Below are 24,147 nucleotides of genomic sequence, written 5' to 3'. Positions count from 1 at the left end.
TTTTGTTCATTTTAATTTTATACAAAAGCTATTTCTATTTTCTGGATGGAAGAAAGTCCCACAGAGCCTGGTTTCTGGTGTGAACACTCATTCTTAGAAGTCAACATTGCATTTGTGTGTGACTATTTCATAGTTTTCATTTAAAATTATTTCTTTCTTATCATAGAATCATAGAATCATAGAATGGTTTGGGTTGGAAGGGACCTTAAAGATCATCTGGTTCCAACCCCCTGCTGTGGGCAGAGACATCTTCCACTAGACCAGGTTACTCAAAGCCCCATCCAACCTGGCCTTGAACACTTCCTGGGATGGGGCATCCACAACTTCTCTGGGCAACGTGTTCCAATGCCTCATGTTCCAGTGCCTTTATTCTTCTACAAAATAATTCTGTCTCAGGGAGCTCAGTGACCCCAGCTTAAAGGCTGTGCAAGCTCCAGTAAGCAGGAGATGCAACTCCCTCAGGGATTCAGAAATGGCTGTTTACCACCAAATGTGTACGTTGAGATACACGGCATTTCTGGGACCACTTTGGTGCTCAGTGTAGCTCCCAGGAGCCTCAGTCCAAAAACATGAGTGACGCTAGGTTGGAACAGACCGAAGGCTGGGACATGGGCCACACATCTCTGTGTGTGGAAAGAGGGCAGGGAGGGGTGATTCCCATGGAGACGGCTAAACCAGACCTTTGCCATTCACAGACTACTGTGGTCCATGGAGGACTTTTGCTGTGCTATTTGGAAAGTATCATGCGAAGCAGCCACTGCAACAAGACCTGACCCACACAGGCTCATGGCAGAGCCTCTCTTGTATTTCTGTCCATATCCTCAGCTCTCTCCTGCAGGGTTTGTTTTCCTTACCTTTCTAAGCAGACAAAGCAACATTTCCAGCTGCCCCCAGGTGCCTGTGGATGCTCTGCTCTCACAGAAGATAACTGGACAGGGCTCCTTCAGGCAGACCTATGGCTGAACATGAAGACCGTAAATGCTCCCTTTAAAATGTATCACACGTGGTGTAGATGCCCTTTTGCCATACAACTCTTCCTCCTCCACAAACATCAGACAGGCATCACAGTACAAGAAGAGCCTGCTAATTAGGAGACACTGGAGCTTCAAGGGCTCCCGCAGCTGCCTTTGCTGACTTGATTCATTAACGTACACAGCACATTTAACATCACAGACCATGACTACCCCAGCAAGCGATGCCAGGTCCTCATACACCAGTGCATGTTATCCAGTGATGCATCTGCTCCCTTATCCTACGGGGGATGCATTTGACAGCTCTGCAGTATAGAGTCTGTGACTTTAAACTAGTCACATGGGGTATGATTTTCCCTTTAGCTTATATGAGAGGAGGTGTAACTATTGCACTTGGATATAAACCCATCTGCAGCTTCAGATTTTCACCAAAGGTACCCAGTGTTTTTGGTGATATTATGCCAATAATCATCTGAAAGCTGAAATTTTTGATCTTTCACGTAACTGTTTGAAAAACAAATCTTTTATATTCTTGAAAAAATGTACAATTTCTAACTATTTCTAATCCAGTCATCCCCAAAAGCTGTTAAATGCAGTAACCAATGCTCAAGAATGTTTTAACAAGAACATAAGACTATTCGTTTGAATAAAAACTGAAGACTGGCTTTATTGCTATTCATTAAACCACTCAGCTGCATTCCACAAACACTTGTGTTTACCAGAATGCTTGTAAAAAGAAAAAATCCTGTAAACATTCAAGTGAATGTGGATTTATACAAAAACGTTTGCCCTCAGAATATTAAAGTAGCTGCCTTAAAACGCCTCACTTGATTTGGGAGGGATCTGGTGAGAGAATAGCAATACTGTATAAAACTAATCATTAGTGGTAAAAAAAATCTAAATAACTCCATTGCCTTTGGTGTACTTACTCTGGATTTATAGACATATGCTGAAACCAGATCCGAGCTTTTATTTTTACAGGCTTTTTTTTTTTTTTTATCTAAAATGTCTTTCAGAGGAAATACTTTGAATCAAGTTCTGTCATGTTTGTTTGTTCTGTGCTTATAAAACTCTTAAGAATGATTTAATCTGTGCCTGATTGTGGGACAGAAGATAATGTAACAATAAGACTACTAATAAGACTTAGTAAAATCACATCAAAGAAAATTATGCTATATTGTGAGGTCAGGAAAATGCTACTTTATCTCTGAAAATGCCACTTTATCTCTGAAAATGCCTCATTTTCAGTGAAGTTTTCCAGAAGAATGGCAGGTATAGACTTCTGTGGTGTGTGGACTTTTGTTATCTGCAGCCTCAGTGCACGTGCCTGCACTTCTTCTATGTGCCCTTCACCAGGGACCTCGGGGCATCCTACAGTTACTGGCCTCTGGGTCACCCTACTTTCACCCTACTGTGATCCCTTCCAGACAGGGTCAACTGTCTGGAAACCTTACATCATCCAGGAGCTGTAGCTGCAGGACATCTCAGCATCGCTGACTTCCTCAAAAAATGAAGACATATTTTCTAGGCTCTAAGGGATGAAACTGAGATAGCAAAATCTCTGCAAACCGCAGCTCTTGGTGGGGCACAAAGATCTACCCCAAGGGAGCAGGGAGCCACAGAAACTATTGCACTCTCTGTGTAGTATCTAGTCATCCTTGTGGCATAGAATCAGCAGTCCAAAAACCTCTGGTAGAACAAACTCAAGCTGCCAGTGACTGACCTGGATTGAGTGGGGCTCCCTTAACTGACCCAAACTCCTGGGGAACAGCAGGGGAGCCCCTGGAAATGGGAACGCAGACCAGGAATCCTTAGGAGGAAGACATCTCCATTCCCTCAATGAAACATGGACCAAATGTGTCCAGAACAGTGAGGATCTGAAATACCTGTTCCACGGAGAATTTAGAAATTTCTCAGGATATTTTTTCCTGATTTGGAATCAAGTTTTTTTCATTTTGGCAAAGTTTCCTATTAAATGTGGGTATCTGAGTTTGAGTCAAAATATTCCTTTAACAAACAATTCTACAAGACAATACCCACCCCGCTTCTTCCCCCCAAATATGACCACAGAGAAAACGGTTAATGATGTTATGCCTTTGCTCCACTACTAATTTTGGTGTGTCTCTTTGTGATGATGGTGTATCACGATGTGGAGGAGGGAATATGTAGCCGATTCGCAGATTTTGGCATAAGAGACCTTCAACTGGCTTTACAGCACCTGGAGGGAAGTAGCATACAAGCCTGACTGCAGCAAGCAGGTTTTGTTCAGGTAACACACTACGGATTCCAGTTTCCTCCATGAGATCTGAGATCATTTGGCCATGAAGAGTACAGAATTTCCACAAGTGTTAAATTTGCTTAAATTTATAGGCCAGGATGTTTGTTTACAGGCCCAGGTGTAACGCTTAACCCAGACTCCCTTTGTGAGTAGAAAAGAGCTGTAAAGCCTGAAGAGGAACTGTGGCAAGAAATCTGGAAAGATTTTCTTGTCCCAAAGCTGGGAGTAGAGAGATTGCTCAAATTAGTCATCTTTTGAGGGCTGCAGCATGTGCCCAGGCTGTTGCTCGTCAGCTGTACTGTCTGGTCCATGCCAAGTCCAGAGCTTGCCTTCTACATTTCAGGTGTGTGGACCACCAAGGGAGATGCTGAAGGAATGGATTCTCCGATCCTGCGGACCAGGAGCTGGATTAATTCCCTGCACTTTGTTTTCCTCCTGGCCACTAGAAGAACAGCCTGGCTTGAGTACTACCTAAATTATCTACCTGTATTTCCCACATCAGTCATTGACCTTGCTGTTGAAAAGACAGTCACTATTGAGATTCAGTAGCCACAGCAAGAGAAAGCTACAAAACAGGACTCTGCAAGAATTCCTTTCCTCAAGTCACAGGCTTTCAATCCTTTTGCCAAAGCATTTGCAATTCTCATTTCAAAGTCATGGAAATAATACCTAATACTGAGTAAAAACAATGAGATATTGTCCTGGTTTTGGCTGGGATAGAGTTAAGTCCATGCCATCAGTCCATGGCAAATGGTAGGGCTGTGTTTCCACCCCTGGGGCAGTCGATTCCAGGTGTACTGGAACAGGGTGAAGCTCCAGAACACTTGCAATACATTGATGACATCATCATATGGGGCAACACAGCAGAAGAGGTTTTTGAGAAAGGGAAGAAAATAGTCTAAATCCTTCTGAAATCCAGTTTTACTATAAAACAAAGGTCAAAGGACCTGCACAGCAGATCCAGTTTTTAGGAATAAAATGGCAAGATGGATGTCATCAGATGCCAATGGATGTGATCAACAAAATAACAGCCATGTCCCCACCAAGTAGGAAAAAGGAAACACAAGCTTTCTTAGGTGTTGTGGGTTTTTGGAGAATGCATATTCCAAATTACAGTCTGATTGTAAGCCCTGTCTATCAAGTCACCCGGAAGAAGAATGATTTCAAGTGGGGCCCTGAGCAACGACAGGCCCTTGAACAAATTAAACAGGAGATAGTTCATGCAGTAGCCCTTGGGCCAGTCTGGGCAGGACAAGATGTAAAAAATGTGGTCTATACCGCAGCTGGGGAAAATGGCCCTACCTGGAGCCTCTGGCAAAAAACACCAGGGGAGACTCGAGGTCGACCCTCGGGGTTTTGGAGTCAGGGATACAGAGGATCTGAGGTCCACTATACTCCAACTGAAAAAAAGATATTGGCAGCATATGAAGGGATTTGAGCTCCTTCAGAAGTCATTGGTACTGAAGCACAGATCCTCCTGGCACTCCGACTGCTGGTGCTGGGCTGGATGTTCAAAGGGAGGATCCCCTCTATACATCATGCAACTGCTGCTACGTGAAGTAAGTGGGTCGCACTGATCACACAACGGGCTCAAATAGGAAACCCCAGTTGCCCAGGAATCTTGGAAATGATCATGGACTGGCCAGAAGATAAAGATTTCAGAATATCGCCAGAGGAGGAGGTGACATGTGCTGAAGAGGCCCCACTGTATAATAAACTACCAGAAAATGAGAAGCAATATGCCCTGTTCACTGATGGGTCCTGACGTCTTGTGGGAAAGCATTGGAGGCGGAAGGCTGCTGTATGGAGTCCTATATGACAAGTGATATAGAAACTGCTGAAGGAGAAGGTGAATTGAGTCAGTTTGCAGAGGTGAAAGCCATCCAGCTGGCTTTAGGTATTGCTGAACGAGAAAAATGGTCAGTACTTTATCTCTATACTGACGCATGGATGGTGGCAAATGACCTGTGGGCGTGGTTACAGCAATGGGAACAGAGCAACTGGCAGCACAGAGGCAAACTCATCCAGGCTGCTGCATGTCACATAGATGCTCACGTACCCAAGGGTTGGGCCATGAAGAACATCAAAACAACCAGCAGCTCAATCAGGCTGCTAGATTGAAGTGGCTCAGGTGGATCTGGACTGGGAACATAAGGGTGAATTATTTCTAGCTCCGTGGGCCCATGACACCTCAGGCCATCAAGGAAGAGATGCAGCATACAGATGGGCTCATGATCAAGGGGTGGACTTGACCATGGACACTATTGCACAGCTTATCCATGAACGTGAAACGTGCTGCAATTGAACAGGCCAAGCAGTTAAAGCCTCTCTGGTATGGAGGACGATGGCTGAAATACTACTATGGGGAGGCCTGGCAGATTGGTTATATCACACTCCCACAAACCTGCCAAGGCAAGCACCATGTGCTTACAATGGTGGAAGCAACCACGGGATGGCTGGAAACATAGCCCGTGCCCCATGCCACCGCTCAGAACACTATCCTGGGCCTTGAAAAGCAAGTCCTACAGTGACATGGCACCCCAGAAAGAACTGAGTCAGACAACAGGACTCACTTCCGAAACAACCTCATAGACACGTGGGCCAAAGAGCATGGCAGTGAGCGGGTATATCACATCCCCTGGGTTATTCCTGCCTTGGGAAAAGGTAAATCCATTTATGGGATTGCTTTTGCTCAAGGACCTGAGTGCACTTGGTAGGTAACGCAGGAGGATGGGGAAGTCTGATGTGTACCTCAAGGGGATTAGATTTTGGGTGAGAATAGCCAATAAATTAAATTGTATGATGTTAATTGCTATATAACATTGTATATAATCACCTCTGTGGTCGCTATATGCCATATCAATGGTATTACAGTAAGAATCACCTAGATTAATGAAGAATGAACTTTGACGAAAACTGAGCAAAGCACAGTGATAATGGAACCAGAACTGGCTTCAGCATGGAACAATCCAATACCACACATCACCTCTCCTGCCCTGAAGGACTGTTATGACAGATGGAGCCCAGTCATAGACTAAATGAACACAACGAACATTTTATAGGGAATGATATCTGTGTGTATATATCAAAAGACAGGAAAAGTGGTGGTGATTAATTGGAAAGTATTGGAAAGTGTTAGACCTGGGCATGATGTAGATGGTATAGAATAAGGGGTGGATACTGTCCTGGTTTTTTTCTGGGATAGAGTTAATTTTCTTCATAGTAGCTGGTATAGTGCTGTGTTTTGGATTTAGCACGAGAATAATATGATAACACACCGATGTTTTAGTTGTTGCTAAGTAGTGCTTACACTAAGTCAAGGATTTTTCAGCTTCTCATGCTTTACCAACTGAGAAGGCTGGAGATGCACAAGAAGCTGGGAGTGGGCACAGCCAGGACAGCTGACCCAAACTGGCCAAAGGGATATTCCATACCATATGACATCATGCTCAGTATATAAACTAGGGGAAAGCTGGCCAGGGAGCCGCTGCTTGGGAACTGGCTGGCCATCAGTCAGCAGGTAGTGAGCAATTGCATTGTGCATCACCTCTTTTGTATATTCTTCTTGTTCTTCATCTTCTTCTTCTTCTTTTTATTATTATTATTATTATTATTATTATTATTATTATTATTATTATTATTATTATCCTTTCCTTTTCTGTCCTATTAAACTGTCTTTATTTCAACCCATGAATATTACTTTTTTTTTTTCCTCCTGATTCTATCCCCCATCCCACTGCAGGGGGGAGTAAGTGAACAGCTGTGTGGTGTTTAGCTTCCTGCCAGGTTAAACCATGACAGATATATTTAATCAAAAATTAGAAAATGTGGTGAATAGCCACTGGCAATGACATTTCTGATTACCTGACTGTACCAGAACAGGCAGTTCACAAAACAGAGCTACCACTCCAGAGATTTCACATTCCCAAGTGAAAACTGCAGCAAATACAAATACAAAATGGGTCAATTAACAGTACGTTATTAAATTTCTATGGAGAACTTTTAAATCAGACTTTGTATCATGTGACTATATCTACACATTCTTTAGTGGCCAGGTCATGCAGTCAGGAGGTTAAGAAAAGAAATCTGCTCTTAAGCTCAAGCCATTAATTGTTGGTTGATGAACTGAATCATGAGGGCTGGTTGTGCTTCAGTGAGCTGAAAAGAAAACTCCTTATGTAAATATTCACTCAGATAAGAAGTGAATTCACTGTGGCTTCATTTCTGCCATTTCCTCCCATTCACACGTGTGCACTAGCCACTGCATTTTAGGGACACCTAACATGAATATTAAACTTGAAAAGAAGTGTTGTCACACAGACTAAAAGCAGTCATCTGATCTTTGTAAAGGAACCATTCTATCTGACCAAAAAATTTGGTGAAAACTAATCAACAGGTATGGCGTGCCATGATATGGAAACTTCAGTAAATTTTGTGTATGACAAGTTATGAAGAGTTTGTCTGCCTGGAAACAGTGCTCAGCAAACCAACCCTAACTGTACTGCATCACCACCGTGTCCATGCACACGACCTCCATGGGCAAACCATGCTGGGAAGTCCGAGCAAGGTGATCAATGAAGCAGCAGAAGATGCTATTGATGAGAGAATAGAAATGATCTTATGTTTTGCTGGTGGTCAGCCATTTCTGGTAGAAATCCTGGTAGGACCAAAGCTGCTTAAAAGATTTGGCTACAGAGAGGGGAAGATGCTTCTCAGCATCTCTGGGAAGGAGCAGTCTGCATGGAAGGAACCACAGAGATGGGTATAAGACTGTTCTCATAGATTAAAAACAATAACCTAAGCAGAGGTTTACATTCAGACCACGTCAATACTTTTTGCATACTAGCTAAACAATGAGCAATAATGACCAACAGCGCTGGGAAGAGGAAAGCATCCCATCCTGAGTCTAGTCAGCTCCACATTGTATATTCTAGGAGAAATAGTTTGGGATCAAAAGCTGTTGGTCTGCTTCCACTCCTTCTACACATTCAATGCTTTGATTTCCTAATTGGGTTAGGAAGGCTACATCTGTCAACTAAGATGTGGGGTTTTGTCTTTGAATTTCCCATCTACTCCTTTTTAACAGCATCTTGAGCTACTCTTGCTTTCAATGGAAAAAATAAGTTACTTGCCAAGTTAAGGAAGGAAGACGGGGAGTTAAAAAAAAACCCAACCACCTTCATATATGTATTTCTACTAGTTATTTGCATTACTGTAACATAAAAGGAGAGGGAAAAAAAGGAAGAAATGGCTGGTTTAATCTAGGCTCCCCACTTACATCATAGCAAGGTTAATCAAAAGATCTCAGTAGGGACTCCTTCCACAGTCTGCTCATGTTACCATTTTAGAGTTACTCTGCAGGAGTTTTGCTGTGTTTTTCATCTTTACTCAGAGGCAGCAGTTTTTTCTGTCCCTATGTACAGTGCCACTTAGGAGATTAAGGATGTAAGGAATTTCCTGGCATGTAAACAGAATACTGTAGTGGAGACAGTAGATTTTTACTTTTAATACATTTCCACTAAATGCATCTCAATTCTTGGAGCATTTTGATTTCACTCTCAATTTCCTGTCTGCTAATTCCTGATGGTGGCCTTTCCCGTTTCATTATTTTCTCCTATTTCTTTCACTTTTCTTTTGACCCTTCATTCCCCTTTGACTGCTTTGTCTTTCACTTGTATGCCATGATTTTCTTCTGCCTCTAGTTCCTTTCATTCCACTCTCTTTTATTAGCCTTTGCCTCTGTTTCTTTCTTCATGTTGTCCTCTTCTTTGCCCTCACATCCTTCACTTTCTAGCAAATTGCCACATTGGCATGAATTACTGGGGAAAGATTGGAGATATATGTCCTTTGAGGATAGAGGAATTTATCAACGATCAGGTCTATGAACGAAGGCCAGTTTCTATTTCAGAAAAAAAGCTAAAACGTTAGGAGAGAGGGAATTGTTTGAAGACTGCAGCTGGAAGTCAGCTTAGGAGTCAAGGTTATAGGCTCTACTTTGGCTACACTGCAGGCTTGATGTGTCACCTTGAGTAAATTACCCAACCTTCATGTTCCAGGATGAGCAATTTACCTACCTGTTAAAATTACCATAACAATATTTCTGTCTTAGGAGTGCTACAAAGTTTAATTAAGCTTGGTAAGCATTCAAACATTCTTCATTTAGTATAATTACCATCATCATGCATTAACTCACCATGACATTTTTCAGGCAGTAGGTGTCTTAACTTCTCCGTTCCAGACTTAAGCATGACAGTATCCTTCAACTACATTTAGCCAATCACTAAATTGTTTTGGAAAATATATTAATTACGTCTGGAATTAAAGTGATTGGTTGAAATCTCTAAAAGACCTCTGAATATCGCAAAAGCCCTGAACAAACATGCAGCTGCTGAACTCACCCATTTCCTCTGTGTAACACAGGTCCAAACTGCCCAGCTAACTGCATATGTCTGCCTTCACGTGTCTCCACCTACCTTTCCTTAGTGTAGGACATGACTTTTCAAGTGGCTCAGATGTTACTTGACTGCTTAGATCAATAAATCCAGTGACTCCCTGTGGAAAAGGCTGCTCTGAGACAAACTTCTCCCTTGTAACCACTCCAAAAATACCTTCAAATGTGATGAGATGTTTCAGCTTTCACAGCAGACCAGTGCCACTAGCCACCTTTTTCACGGTGGAGTTTCATCCCAGGAGCAAGACAGCAGCCGGCAGCCTTCCGCGCTTGCTAGAGAGGGCATGACTGTGGGGCTGCAGGGCTGTGTGTCACCCCAGCTGCCCGAGGTGGCCGGGAGCCCCCTGGCTCTGGTTGTGGAGCTGTTTTGTCAGTAAAATATATCCTTTGGCTTCATGGGAGAGTTGGGAGAGTAGCAGGGCTTTGGAATTAGGCTTGATTTCAGCACCCTGTCTTGTATAAGCACCTATTCATCGTAATTCAGTTATACGCATCAGAGGGAGGACTAGATTTTAACATAGCTTTGCACAAGGATTTGCACAAATGAAATCCAGGTAATTCTTTTTATCAGAAGTGGATAAGCCTCTTTTGATTTATTTCTGATAAAAATCAGAAAAAATCAGGCTGACATTTTGATCATAACTCTAAACCACTCCCTTCAAGATATTTCCAAGTCATTTCTTTCCACAAAGATCTGGAAAAGATCTCATTTCTGAGACTCTCAGCTGACATGGCTTTCATATGAATTCCTCCTCCCTGACAAGAGAGGCTAAAACCTACTTCTCCCATGCATCTCAAAGTGAAATTCAGTACCTTTTTGTCTGAATGTTTATCATTTCTTGCAAATACTCAAATCCATTTCCTTTGGAAAGGTTTGTCTTTGTATGACAGGCATACAAATAGGTTTTATTATAGTACTCTATTCACTGGTGCAGCTTAGCCTGGAGATAAAAAGGAATTCATTTTCTAGATTTTCCCCAAATGTCAGCTCTACATTATCAGAGTTCTTAACTCAAGAAGAATGGGCAAAAGAAAAAAAATATGAACCAATATATTATATCTGACTTCATGTTAGTGACCGAGAGCCCAAACTTGCTCCCCAGTGAATTGAATCAAAGTAGAATCAAGAGTGCAAGATTAGGCAGAAAAGCACCGAGTCATCTGAATTTCAATAATGGCAACTTAGACAGTGCAATCTTTTAAATATTAATGGTGAACTCTGCTCACTGACTTAACCATACTGCTGTGTATGCCCAAAAGGTCAGAAAAATCGGATTTTCTTTTCCCTCTTTTTTTTTTTTTTTTTCCTTGGCAGTCTTTGACATGTATATTTAGGCTTCTTTCTAAAAAGAAAAACAAAACAAAAAAATTACCATACTATCACACTAGGACACTTCTGCCCTGTAAAGAAAAGCAACCTATCATGACAGTGAAGAATCACTAGATAATAATCTCTTGATTATTATCTTGCCTATTTTTTTCTGCTGACACTTGAAGGAAACCAGTGCAGGAGCCTCTTCAGGCATGTTTGCTGTAACTGCTCTTGTCACCTTGGCCATTACCTGTCACCATGTAGTTTGGTCTTGTAGGACTATTATTCAGCACTGTACAATTAGGGCCAGATCCCAGCTGACAGCCTTGACAGCCCCTCCTGCTGACCAGTGGGTATTCCTGCCATGGGAAACTTATCCCTGTTTTCCAAATTCCTCCTCACAGTAGTTTGCCCCTGGCTCAAGATACTTCTGCAAGTTGGGCTGACTGGGAGGTAGTCCAGCAGTGTGGTTTGTGGCACCCAGAGTGATTTAGATGTGTCAGCAACTGCAGAGGTTGTGCTAGTTATCAGAGAAAGATAGAAGATGGGTAGAAAGCTTCACATAGTCTATCAAAGTCAAGGTAAATATCTTTAGAAAGAGAGCAGCAAAAATAAAGCAAAAAAACACTGCCTGGAGATTCATACAGCCTGCCTCCTCCCAGTGTCTCCTCTTCAAGAGCTGGACTGCTGAAGCAAGGAGTGGCTCATGTAGTCATGTCCGCGGCCCCGCGAGCATGTCGATCCAGGCATGGGCTCGCTGCGTGATTAGGCAGCCTGGGCAGCTCACAAGCCCCATTCTCAAAAGGAAGCCTAGCACTTATCTTGTTAAACCACTGTATGCATTGCTATCCTTTTGGCACAAAGGAGAGATAAAATGATGCTCCCAGAAACCCCTTCTTTTCATCTCACTGCTGAACTCCAGAGAAATTCCTTGAACTACAAGTGTAAGCTTAATCGATCGTAATTGACCTACAAGGAAGACACAAAACTCTTCTTATACTCATCAAATTGTGGCGAAGCAGATTAAGCAGTGTTGCTCTGACTCGTTTGGGTACTGCCTGTCACGCTGCTACTTTCTCTCACTCATTCATTGCTTCCTAAATTCACCTGCTGCCTGATTCAGACAGTCTCAACAGCAGCCATGTATTACAAATCATATAAAATTATTTAAGAAATTAAAATTACGCCAAGAGCTTCATCAGAGGACAAACATTAGCGTGGTAATAGCATTTTATAAACACCAATCATGAGCTGGAGGCACAGTATATGAATGTTCAGACTGCCTCAGTTTGCAGCCTCGTCCCTTTGCTACTGCTAAGATCTCTAGTAAAGGCAATAAATTTGTGGTCTAATCTGATTTTGGAACAAATCTCTTTGGGTCAGCTAGCAGAGTTTCCTGAATCAAACTAGGAAAAAGTTGAGTACAAACCAAATAGAATGATCTTTTTTTTACCGAAGTCTGCCTATTTTCATGTTTAGTGAGCCAGAAGCAGTTTTGTCAAATGTTCTGTTTTCTGACAAAGAATACACAGAAATTTGCATTAAAAAATGCATTTTGTAGAGTTGGCTCTATTGCTTCTGTTACTGTATCATTAGAGCAGGAGTCATTTTGATTTCATTGCAAAGGCATCTTACATGCTTTTTAAGCCATTTGCTTCCTTTAGCTTCTCTTTCCTCTAAGGATCAAACAGGAATTAGGAAGCACTGCTCTCAGGGGCTCACAGGTCTGCATGGAGGCCCATCCCACACAGGCACTCTCCTGCTTTGCAAGATCTTGGTGACGTGGTGGCCCTGGAAAGAGGGCAGGAGGTGCCTCCACATGCTCAGACAGAGTCTGAAAGAACCTGAGAACATCTCTCAGGCCTGCCCCCAAGACATCTGAAATCCAGGCAACCTGGGACTTTGGGTCATATTGATGATCGTTGTTTTCTTCAACTATACTGAAGCTGGTGAATAAGGCAGTGCTGCTGCTGATTTAGCTAGGCTAAGAGTGGCATTGCCTGCTGAGTGTCTTTCTTTCATGAACATCACTGTTTGAGTCTGAAAAATGGTAACACTTCATACACATGGCAATACTCTGGTAGAAGACTTTTATGCAAGCCTTTGAATACAGCTATGTGTGTATATACACATGGAGATAAGAGAGGTGGAGAAAGGCTTTTAAATATATTCTCTGTCATTTTTGCTCTTCTCTTTACAAAGTCTAATTCGTAAAGGATCATTTAACTCCTAGTCATTGCTATAACAGTGTTATGAAATTTTGATCTAGAAGAAGTGATCCGTGAATATCTTCAAGACTAATTTGTGGCTTTGAAATTTTTACTGACCATGAAAACCAGGTAAAACTTTTTTTTCCCCCCTGAAAAATCACCAGAAAGTTCTACCATTTTTATCAGCTCTACTTCTAAGAAAAAGTAAATGTCTCCATTATTTATTCCTAATGCAGTGCTTGTGATCCAAACATAAACATATGGACTTAGATTCTGCAGTAAATGTAAAACTCCAGAAGTTAGGCATGATTTTGAAGGCTCAATGGATCCTATCAGGCATTTAATTCTGCCCTGAACTGTACAGGAAACCCAAGTACGAACCTGAATTGTGCATTTCGGTAGATTACAGTATGTAAAAGTGCCTAACTCCCTGTTGCGAATCCATCCAGCTAAGGATAAAAAAACTTCAAAAAAGCTCTTCATTGCATATGATAGAATCTATTTGCCTCATAATTGTAGTGCTGGTTCTATAAAGAGACCCCCAGCAGTTGCTAATTGCATCCAGAAGCCTCATTACATTATACCAATTGGATTTTTAATTAGAAATGCAGATGGTAACTCATTTATTACTGTTGTAAGATCCAACTGGGAAAGAAATCTCAGTTCTGTTTTGGATGCATGCACCTTTTGGATGCTGGAAAAGACTGAGGAATGAGAATGGTGAAACTGCCACTGATACTCTGTTTTCCAATAAAGATGTATTACTGCACTGAGGCTGAAGGTCACAAGAAGTAAAAGGAAGGGGAAGCATCTGTGAAGCCAGTTTCAGAAAAATAAAGAGCCCTACAAAAGAGCTCTGCTGGGATAGCCAGCTGGGAAGTTGAGAAGTGAAAAGCTAGCCAAAATGATTTTGTGGAGTTATTAATATACCCTTCGCCGTTCTTCTGAATGGAGAGAATGAAGGTGAGCATCTCAACCTACTATTGAAATTCACTTGTGTCTATAAATCGTTTTCTCACTGTACAGAAAAGAAGACTGTAAATGTCCTGCCTCACACTGACAATGGTATACAGCCTGTTAAGTCTACATCGCTGCAAGCTGACGTGCTTGGTGCCGATTCAGATCCCGCTCCTGATCGCAGCCATGGCAGGACCCAGCAGTCTCTTGATTACACAACAGGCGAGGTTACAGCCTCGCACCTTTGGGGACTGGTGATGACAACTCAGGCTGTCATTTTTCTCTGTTTGCCTTGTCCTTTTGGATTGTAAATTCTTTGGGAAAGTGTCTCGCATTTATTAAATGTTTCCCCAGCCTGGAACAAAGCAGTCCTTGACTCAGAGTGAACAGAGAGCAGGCTCAACCTCTACTGCCTAGCTCTTCCCTCTGAAGGTGTAAAGGGTGGGTGGGAGCTTACATGCCATGTTTCTGACCCTTTTTTTGTTCAGCTGAGGCTTCTCATTTCGTTTGTTTTGTTTAGAATCATTTTGCTCTGTCTCTTCCACTCATATGCCATCAGGAAAAAGAAAAGTGTTTCTCTTTCACTGTAATGAAATCCCTTGAAAAGAAAATACCATTAGCTGGTGTCAACCTGAAGAGGTGAGCACTATCAACACGTCGGTTACTTCATACAGTAGCTGAACTGTTTCCTCTACAGACACGTTTTTGTGTGTGTGTGAATCTGTCAAGTAGACCTAATAAGATATCTTCTTGCTTGCAAGTTCTGTGAGCATTGTCTCAGATCAGAAAGGAGTAACACAGCAACACGGACATGGATTCTCTTTTAGAGTCTTCTGTTCCCTGTCAGGAAACTGCAACCTTGCTTCTTCTCACATTTTTTTTTTGACAGTAATGTTACAATTCCTACTGAGAGTTTGGGGGTAAAAAAAAAATTAAAAGCTGTTACTGCAGTTTGTAATTGTGAGTTATTAGAATTACATTTGTGCTTTCAGAAATGCTTTTAATCCTTTATAAGTAAATGTCAGAGCCTGCTACATATTCTTCTGGCTAAGTGAACGATTGCTGTGCTTTCTTTCTCTGAATCCAGAGAATTAAACATAGGCACCATATAAGAAACTAATCCTGCTACAGCCAGAAAGAGAGCATTTTCTTTTCCTTCTGAGTAAAATGGGAGCAGGAACAGCCTCACTGGCTTCCAAAGGGCCATATCCTTTCATTCATAGTCAGGCATGCTATTTCATGCCAGGAAAAATTGAAAGTGCCATATATAATTTAGGTCACTTGATGCACCCTGACTCAGTTGCTTTAGATCCTAACTTTAGTTGCTTTAACATGAACAAATTTAAACCATCCAGGCTGCCTTTTTGCATTATATCTTTCCTGTTTTCTTCCTCTAGTTAAAAATAAATAAATAAAAATCAGCAATCCATTTGGTGTAAAGTTTCACTCCAGCCCAGGTATTTGAAGTTTACTGAAAGCAGCCCTACTGCTAAGAATCTATTTTGCTGTTCTGTTAGAAAAAGATGGCTAAATAAAGCCAAATGATGAACTTCTGGAACAAAGTCTGTCAGCGTGGGCATGGTAGCGATGCTAAATTTTGACAGCTGTATCCACCATGCTATTCGTCAGTAGCACTTGAGGTGACACAGAACAAGGAGACTCTCTCCTGTGTCCTCAGAGCTCAGAGGTAATCAAGGTAGTATCGAAGAGGAGAGATTGCCATCCAGACCAGCTTCCCGGGGGGAAGAATGGAAGGTGAATGAAAAGCAGGAAGAAAGGAAACCGTAGCGAGTGGAAGACTGCATATTTTTTTAGTGCAACTTTTGCATGATTGAGTGCACAGGGAGGACAGGGTGCAGCAGGCAGAGCAGGGTTGTGCAGAGAAGCAGGCTCTTAGCTGTAGGATCCCCACTCCTCTTTGCAGAAGTCGCCAAGCAGTGAACGACCCGGGGGAGCTCCAGGAGAAGTGACTGCTGTAGGGTGCATAAAGCTGAATGCTGCCTCGGAGAACAGGGTTCTGTACCTGTCCCTGCTGCAGCATTCTACTTGCGGGTTTATGGATTGTGTGGTCCACATTTTTGGATACCCAGTATAAAAGTCCAGGAGCTGTAATGATAAAACCAGCATAAAATTATTCTGCATTTTAAGAAATATACTTTAGAATCCTAACAAGTGCTAAATTGCATTTTTCTAAAACTTCTCATGATGTGGCACTTGATAAATGAGCATGGTTACAAGCCTCTGTTATGTGAAATAATCAAAGTGGGAACTACGCACCTTAGACCTAGAGGCTGCAGTAGCAAGTTAAGAAGAAAGCCAAGGAGTGCGGATAAGTGAGCATTTTTACAGAATTGTCATGCCCATTGCCTTGATTTTCCAAAAGGTCACTGGTACAGAACATACTGTTCCTCTACGTGCTTGCCCAGGTAAACATCTAATTGTCACAAATATCATCCTGCATCAGTGAAGTCAATCCATCAGCTAATATCACTCTTTCTCTCTGACATGCTGTAAGAGTAAAAGCAAGAAAATATTAAGCATAGAAATTGCTATTGAGTATATATATAAAAGTATTAGCATGACACCTTGGGATTGTTTATTAGGATAATTTTGGAGATGTAGCAAACTGTGGTACAATTGAAAAACTCAGTGATGCAGTATTAATTGATTTACTGACAATAACTGGGGAAAGGGGCTTAGCCCAGTTGCTACTGTACTATTTCAACTCCAAAAATCAGAACAAAGTGAATGGATATCCTTTTAGGGTACCTACCTCCACATGTCGGAGGCAGATAACTGCAGGAAGGCAATTATATATGGTCGTCTTCTCTACAAGTTTCAACATCAGAACAGGATTATTTTTAACTTTGGCAGAAAGGATCACCATGGAAACATAATGAAGTATGAGAGTGATCTGACTGATTGACAATTTTATAGCAAAGGAAGATTGACATGAAAGGCAGAGATGAAATTCATGCTGTTCTAAGGCACAGTTCCTCTAGTAGCTGAATCATCAGGTCTCGTTTTCCAGACAGTAATATTACATGAGATTTTCTTGTCCTTATTCAAGACGTTCCAGAGGTCATGTTTTCTCTCTGACACTTTGTCAGTCACAGGGATAGTAACAACACTGAGGACCTTCCTATTTATGAAACAAAAGGTTAAGACCTCAAAGAAAAGATTTATGTTTCTGTTAACTGCTACCTTGCTATAAATCCATAGATTAATTTGTGTTTCTCAGTACTAGAACTAGATGAAGCTTTGCCTGCATTTCTTTATGGAAAAACATGAGGTACTTGTAACCTTAAAATGCTTTGCAAATTCATTCTGGTTTTATCAAATTTTTCAGTGTATGGGAAGGCCAAGAATGGAAGAAGTCCTGACAGAATAGTTATTTCAGCCTCTCAATTGGAAATTAACTGTTGTTTTGGAATGTCAAACCATTTTACTTTTACGTATAAAATACTCACAGCATTGAAAGAAGACATTCTGAATCATAGTGAATAAAATATTTCATTCCATCTGAAAGGATATTTTTTACTTCTTTGTTCACATTAAAAAACCCAATAACCTTTGACTATTTTAAATTTAGGTCGATCTGATTGCTGTGAACTGGCAATGTAGAGAAAAAAAACCAGCTACTTCCGTTTCTTGAATTCATCATTTTAAGTGGAAACTTTCATTTTCTAAGGTAAATTTAAAAATCTTATGGAAGGATATTCTTTTAAGCTCACATGAGAGTTGTAATGAAGATGCCTTCATTTCTAGGAACAACAGAACAGGGGACTAATGCCATTAACCCAGTCTGTGATCCGAGATCTTGCAAAGAAGGTTGGTTTTGCCTGTTTGCTCTGTGCTGCCTGCTCAGCCCTGGCTCACTTTGTGCCATGGCTCCCTCTAGCTCATGTCCTTCTGTTCAGTGACTGACTCCCTCATTTACTGGCAATTAAAAAAAAGTCTATTGAGCATATTTTTTCTTTATTCTACAGTGTTTCCTTTTCTATTTATTTATTGACCTATTTTTATTCAGTCTACTCATTATTCTGGAGGATTTTTCAGCTCCAAATCCCAAAGCTCTTGATACATGCTAAGTCTTTAAATTGGCCAAGAGCCACAGTTGGCATAGGCAAAAACAGAGTTCAGGAATCCAGTTTTCAGTCCTTACTCTATGATTTTAGGCCAAAGTGTCTGATGTAAAGTGGTCACAGGACAGCAAGATAATCACTTTTAAGACAGTTCAAGTATGACAGTGATGTGGATGTTAAAATAAACTCTGACCACAATGACCCTTCATGGCCGTTTCTGTTTTTCACTTTAACACCAAGCAAAGAATAAACTCCAATTACCTCATTGAAAAGCCCATAGGGAGCCAAGACTGATGTTATATCAACTGTGGACATTTGGTGGTTTATTGCTGTGGTATGGAGACCTATGGGATAGCACAGATTCTTCCTGTAACAATGCCTTCATCTCATTCTTGGTGCCAAATCCATCACCGTGTGACTAACAGTGGATTGCCTTGTAGGGGAAAAGCTCGTGGCTGTTTTGAGTCTGATCTGTGTCCGTTCTGTTAGGAAAGGCAGCCAGAGTGCACCCTATGGACTTTGCAATGCGGCCTCTTGGGAGCACAAGCGGCTTTTCTGCTCTCTTAGCGATTGCTGTACAAAAAAAGAACCTGGAGTGGGAATCCTGGGGTAAGTCTCCGCCATGGTGCAATGGGAGCAGAGCAGGAGGAACTGCAGGGCTTCTACACGGCACTCACAGGACAAAGGGGAAAGGATAAAAGAAAAAAAGAGAGGTAATAAAAAGATCAAGAGAAAAATAACTGTATAGTCAAAAAGCATCCAATGGGAAATTTTTCTCTACAGAAGCAGTGGGAGAAGATTGTTCTGAACCAATAACAACTACTCTGATCATCAGCAAATGATGCAAGTTGCCAGCTGCTGCAGTAACACACGTGCAGCAGCTTTGAGTGGGAAAATCTCTGGGCATGTCACAACCCATGGGTCTCATCTATCCTCTTCCCCAGACTTCCTACAAGCAAGCCTTTTAGGAACAGATTTTAAAATGCATGTTTGTACCTATCAGCCGAGAACTTGGTGTTTAAATACACTTGAAGATCTGAACTTTAAAGACAGACATTTAAAGCCTTTCTGGCACCTAAAGCCTTTCAATAGCACCAAGTTACTTAGTTGCCATTGAAATCAATGGGAGTCCTTGGCTTTTATCCTTAAAATGAGGAAAATAATAGTTTAATGAACACGGTTGCTAGGGTAGCTAGAGATACCAAGTTCTCCCTTTTTGTATAGAAGCAGGCACGCTCGATTACGTGTCTGTCCTGTTAATGCTCTCTGTCCTGTTAGTAGCTGGCAGGTTTTCCTTTGCCCTTGCGGGCCGGTGACTGTATTGCTGGGGCAAAGCAAGCCAGGCACCCTATCCTCTGCCTCCATCAGCTCAGAGGAGTCAGATGTGCATGCAGCACAGCAGGAACCAGCCAGTAGTGGTACCCGAGGATATGTCAGAAAACAGTGATGCCCCAGTTTATTCATGTTTATGAGGTACATTGGGAACTAGTATTATAACAGCATTCAGAGACTTGAGATTGCATTAGCTTTTTTTGTTCCTGGTGCCTGGCGTCGCTCATATTGATGCATAGATTAAAAGTAATTTTATGGACTGATGGTTATTGAAAAGTCTCTGGAAGGCAATTGGTGAGTTGATTAAAGAGGGGTTGTGAGGGGTATTTCCCAGATGTGTCCTCTGGGCATGAAATTTCCTTGCATTCTCAGCGGTAAAATGTCGTGGAGAGATTTCTTGTTACAGCCGTGCTGTGGGCCCAGTAGGCTGGCATCTTCTCATATTTTGAACAGTGGTGCTGCATCTTGGTGAATAAGATGCCTCCAACTGACATTTATGAACAACATTGTTTTACAGACTTATAAGAGAAGATGAAAATTACTAGTATGAAGTTTGGTTGGAACTTGGTAATTAATATAGATAAATCTGGGTCTTTAAGCAGCTTGCCTGCTGCCAGAATGAAAGAAAAAATGTACATTAGAGCTGCTAACACTTGCTGATAACCCAAATCACAATTCTTCCTCAGGGAATATTTTCAGCTTATAAACAGAAAATCTACTGTAAATGCCACACTGATGTTAGCTCAGTACTGCACTGATTCATTCAGTAGAGTACTGCAGAAATTAAATGGCTATTATATTAAGAATTAATTATATATGCTAAGGTGGGTTTTTTATGATTGTAATGGGTAATATTAATTACACAACTACACACTCTGTGTTTAGGTATAAAATGTTATATCCTTGTTTTATTTTCCTTGCATGTCCGTGCTTCAAAATCCTAATCCTTTTAATGGAAATATCTAGTAACATCTCTAATGTTAAAGGGGCAATGGTTTTAAATGGAAAGAGGGTAGATTTAGGTTGGACATAAGGAAGACAGTTTTCATTATGAGGGTGGCGAGGCACTGGAACAGGTTGCCTGGAGAAGTTGTGGATGCCCCATCCCTGGAAGTGTTTAAGGTCAGGTTGGACAGGGCTTTGAGTAACCTGGGTCTAGTGAAAGGTGTCCCTGCCCATGGCAGGGGGGTTGGACTAGATGATCTTTAAAGGTCGCTTCCAACCCAAACCATTCTATCATTCTATGATTATAATGGGTGGTGTTTCATGTTTAATAGAAATAAGAGGAAAAGCAAAAGAGCACTGACACCAAATGTTAACTGAGAAAGCAAAAGTGGAGCATGTGGAAGCCAGCAGTATCACTGGGGCAATATTCTTAGCAGAATATACATGACATGAGGTGATGCAAAAAGGTTTTGAATGTTTTCTCTTACCACTGATATCAGAGTATTCAATTAAGTGACAATGAATAAACAGTGTGTAACTATCTAGGTTGTCATTTCATGAATCAGAAATCAACAGAGGGAATGGCTGCTGATTGTCAGGCAGTTTCATCCCCCATTAATGTACCTGGCTATACATAACAGAAGAATATTAACAAAGGAAACCTCAGAGCTGGAAAGTTGGATGAAACACCCAAATATCTCATGCATCAAACAGCAATCCCTTTTTCTTGATACAAGTACAATGACTTTAGCTTGATTCTTTCCTTAAGCTGATGTAAGAGGACAAATTAGCTCATGATCCTGTACCTGAATTGACAACACTGTGGCTTCAAACAATTTGTCCTGGGAGAAGGGGAAGTATTGCGAAATTCCCTTCCCTCCACTCCCACATTGCTTCCACTAAGAAGGAATTAAGGTTGAAAGTCCAGCGATCTAGCACACCCTTCAGGCTGTCTGGTATTGGCTTTACAGGTATTCTCGACATCTGGTCAACCATTTGCTTAAGTTGGCAGTTGCTACCAAAAGATGACAAAGAACCCTGATGGGCCATCCTGTTCTCTGAGCTATTTCTATGGCCCACTGGTCACTTAATTTGGAAAATCTTCTATGGAGGGGTAGAGAAAGGCTTGTTCTTGGTCTGGCTCATGCTCCTTCTGCAGCAGGAGAGAAACAGTTATGCAGGGATGTATTAAGTGTACCAAACTACAGCTCCTGGTTGTTCCTCCAGAATCTCTCAGTTCTGGCTACAATTTTTCTCTCACCTTTATATTCATACCCATCCCCCCAAGACCTCACTGTGTTGCATGGTCTCTTTATTATCCTCCCTTTGGCCAGGCCAAACTGCTCTTTTTCAGAGGGTTCATGGGAGATACTGGTGAATTAGTTGGAAATAGGTCCTCATCCTGCTGTATGACTGGGCAGAGCTTCTTGGGCACCTTCTGGGAATGGTTGGCATTGTTAGGAGTACTCCGCTTGCTGTCCCAGCTTCTATGTTTGTGACCCTTAGATCCTCTGCTCCTCTCCTCTTTTACATTCATTATTCATTCTTAGAATTATTTGGCATTTTCCCTGCTCTTTTTTTCTCTAACCCCTCCCTCCTGAAGAAAAGCTTAGATTTTGTTAGGGACAGGCTAATGTTTATCTTTAAAAGGAAAGACCAGCAGAAACACAGTTCATAAGCAAATGCTTTGGTAAGAGTGAGAGCAGAGCAAACATACATGATACCTTCCCACTAATACTCTCCTCATTGGCAACAATTTTCAGCTCAGGGGATTTTTCTAACTTGTTTTTATTTATATATTTAGAAACACCCAGCTGGTCTCTCTACCTTTCAAATGCTTGTCAAGTCTTCCCTTGCATGTATACAGACTTCTTGCATCCGCAACATCCCTAGCAAGGAGTTCCACAGATCTGCTTCTACTTGTGTGAACAGTCAGGTCCTATTGCTTGCTCTGAACCTGGCTCCCATAAGTTGCATTTTTGACCCTTATTTCTAGCAAGTAAAGAGGCAGTGAACAGTCAAAACTTTTTCCCTGTGGTGATTTGGTAAACCTTAAACATATTTTCTCTGTAAGTTGTCATTTCTTCATACTGAAGTTTCAACTAAGTCAGTTGTTTCTTTTATGGGAGTTTTCCATACCTTTGATTATATTTGTTGCCCTCCTCTTACACTTTCAATTTCTCATAAGCCCTTTCTTTGACATTAATGTTTGATTTGTGTTTTCTTAACTACTGTAAAGCACTGAACTGATGTTTTGATGGAACTGTCAATCATAACACCAAAATCTAGCTGCTCCTGAAAAGCAATGGTCAGTTTAGAGCCCTTGTATGAAGCTAGAATTGTTTTCTTCTCCACGCAAATCACATTGCACATATGCATGTTGAATTTCATCTTGCATTTTATTGCCCAGTTCCCTTGGGCTGTAGTCTTTCTACAGGTCACCAGGCTGTGCTCGTCCTTAATATCTTAAATAACTGTGCATCATTGGCAACCTTTGTCACTTTGCTGTTAACCCTCTTTTCCAAATCATGTACGAACAAGTTGAACAGCACAGATTCCAATACAGATGCCTCTACTGGTAACTCCCCCCTGTCACAAGAGCTAGCCTTTTATTGCTCCCTTCCATCTCCTGTGTTTTAGAAAATTATTTATCCATTCCATGACCTTTCCATTTATGCCAATGACCGCAAAGTAGAGAGAAGGACTAGTGGGGTTAAGTAAAAAAATATGCAACTCTTGAGGAAAAATACATGAGGAAGAGCTGGTAATGTGCGCTCACAGCCCAGAAAGCCAACCATACCCTGGGCTGCATAAAAAGAAGTCTGGCCAGCAGGTTGAAGTAATTCTGTCCCTCTACTGCACTCTGGTGAGACCCCACCTGGAGTACTGCATCCAGCTCTGGAGCCCTCAGCACAGGAAAGACATGGGCTGGTTGGAGCGGGTCCAGAGGAGGAACACAAAAGTGATCAGAAGGATGGAACACCTCTCCTATGAGGACAGGCTGAGAGAGTTGGAGTTGTTCAGCCTGGAGAAGAGAAGGCTCCAGACCTTGTTGCAGATTTTCAGTACTTAAAGGGGGCTTATGAGAAAGATGGGAACAGACTTTTTAATTGGGCCTGTAGTGATAGGACAAGTGGTAACAGTTTTAAACTAAAAACGGGTAGATTCAGACCAGATATATAGATGAGGGTGGTGAAACACTGAAACAGGTTGCCCAGAGAGGTGGTAGATGCCCCATCCCTGGAAACATTCAAGGTCAAGGTTGGACAGGGCTCTGAGCAACCTGATCTAGTTGTAGATGTCCCTGCTCATTGCAGGGGCGTTGGACTAGATGACCTTTAGAGGTTCCTTCCAACCCAAACCATTCTATGATTCTATGACTCTATGATAAGAAAGAAGGGCCAAGAAAGAAGGAAGCTTTTTAGAATGGCTCTGAAAATTGCTGTTTGTCTTCTTCCACTTGACTACTTGAACACATAAACCAAAAAATACCTTCCTTTGTCTAAAGTGCTTGTATCCAATCCAGTTCAATTGGGAATAAAATGTTACTGTTTTGAGGACGTGTAGAGAAATTGAGTACAACAAAATACATGTTCTTTTCTTTGA

The 24,147-nt window shown here is 41.6% G+C and overlaps 1 long non-coding RNA gene across 5 annotated transcripts in view; it reads right to left on the bottom strand.

Annotated features, from left to right (window-relative positions):
* LOC148057270 (uncharacterized) overlaps positions 1-24,147 on the bottom strand; it is a 78,698-nt gene that overhangs the window by 13,527 nt on the left and 41,024 nt on the right. For 3 of the 5 annotated variants that reach the window (XR_015702788.1, XR_015702790.1, XR_015702786.1), the window contains exon 4: positions 855-959. The exons of the other annotated variants lie outside the window; for them this stretch is intronic. This is a non-coding gene — a long non-coding RNA (uncharacterized LOC148057270). The remainder of the gene's footprint in view (positions 1-854; positions 960-24,147) is intronic. 5 annotated transcript variants of the gene reach the window in all.

Source organism: Nipponia nippon, unplaced genomic scaffold (genome assembly GCF_047370975.1).
Source record: "Nipponia nippon isolate SJK-2023a ecotype South Korea unplaced genomic scaffold, ASM4737097v1 scaffold_1, whole genome shotgun sequence".
NCBI lineage: Eukaryota > Metazoa > Chordata > Aves > Pelecaniformes > Threskiornithidae > Nipponia > Nipponia nippon.
This window is presented reverse-complemented; position numbering and strand designations above follow the sequence as displayed.